Raw genomic sequence first — 1,844 nt, 5'->3', positions numbered from 1 at the left:
TGGATTCTCAGAACGATCATATGACACAATCAAGAGTAAAGCTTAATTTCACAAAATTATTGGCATTTCATTTCTTCTTCTCATTTCTGTTTGGCAAAAATTTATTTAATCATTGAAAATATATGTTTTTGTCTATATAAATTTCAATGAATTTTCTTCAAATTTCATAGAATTTTTAGGACAGACATTTTAGCATAGTTTGGGGCTATAATTCATAGCTACTACAAAAATCACTGAGTTAAAATCTCTGCTTATTGAGCAGAAACTGTACTCTTAGTTACAAAAAGCTCCTAACAAACAATGATCTAAACTAACTCCCTGAAAAACCCATTCTCTTCCCACAGAGGTTACTTGTCATATCTTCCTATGAACCTCTGTTCTAATATGGCCATATAATATGGTCATAAAATCCCCCAGCAGCAAAAAATGGCAGCAGATTTATCTCCCGTTTTTTCTGCTTAATCAGAACACATGATGTAAATCAACCTAGATTCAACTTGACAAATGCAAGCAGTGTGGAGAAACAAATACGAGATGACTGAGTTCTGTCTAGAAGAAACATTTGAGTATCGCGCTCGGGAAGAGATTCTAGTTTTCATGATGCATCCGTAAATTACCAAGATCTTGCGAACGATCACTTTTGAAACAAGGTTGCTGACTGCACAGCTAAATCTGATTGCCTCCAATCACGAGTCTTGAACACTCGCACCATGAAAGGGTTGTATTAGAACAGAGGTTAGGTAGGAAGATATGACAAGTAACCGCTGTGGGAGGAGAATGTGAAAAACCCTGAACACTTTACATCAGCCTGTCCACTAATTCTGAAAATAACAACATCCACAAACCTGACCATCATAAACACAGACACCAAGGAAATCAGTCTCTTACACATTAGGAGTGAGTGAGTGAGTTTAGTTTAGTTTTACACTGCTTTTAGCAACATCCCAGCAATATTCACGGTGGTGAACACCATTAATTAGCTTCACACATTGTACCCACCTGGGGCATTGAACCCGGATCTTCAGTGTGACGAGCAAATGCCTTAACTACTATGCTACCCCCAAACCATCTCACACAATATCAGCGTAATCACTGTCAATTCAAAGGTTGATGCCTTTGCAAGGAAATTTAGAAACACTTTTTACTTCTAGTTGTATAATTTCTTAGAAAATGTCAAAAGTGAATTTGAAATGGCAATTTCTTCTGAAATATACTACACGAACATGTTACATGAACTAATGGAGAAACCATTATTGTTGTAAACATCACAAAATGAGTTATTCATGTATCAGTTTTAACATTAGTATAACCAGAAAGCTTTAAATACATGGAACGCCGCCACAGGACTGGAATAGTGCCGAGTCCAGTGTAAAACTAAACTCACTCACTCTCTTTAAATACAAGGATGTGCACCCTTACTCTCTAATCTTGATTGATATATCTGACAAGGAACTCTAAACAATGTCAAATCACAAACTATCATGTTAGGGAACACGTTAATAAATCACAGTATTGTAGGAAAAGAAGAGCAATTAAATACCATGGAAGACCTTTCAGTAACACAAATAGACATCTTCATCACTACATAGGCCAATCTTCACTCATACACCATCTCCCTCCATCTAAATATTTGCTAAAGGCGGCATAAAACCATACTCACTCACTTTCAATAGAAACTTGGCTTTAAAAACACTTCCTTAAAGCTAGACATGTTAGCAGTTTTTTCACATCATCATCAGTTTAGTGAATAAGGAAGTCCTTACAAACAGTAGTGGATGTCATGTGGTTAGCATAATCTTAAAGGGAAATCTGGTTTTGAAACAACAAAATAACAAAGAACCTCA

This window comes from Haliotis asinina, chromosome 12 (genome assembly GCF_037392515.1).
Source record: "Haliotis asinina isolate JCU_RB_2024 chromosome 12, JCU_Hal_asi_v2, whole genome shotgun sequence".
Taxonomy (NCBI): Eukaryota; Metazoa; Mollusca; class Gastropoda; order Lepetellida; family Haliotidae; genus Haliotis; species Haliotis asinina.
Note: the sequence above shows the minus strand (reverse complement) of the source record.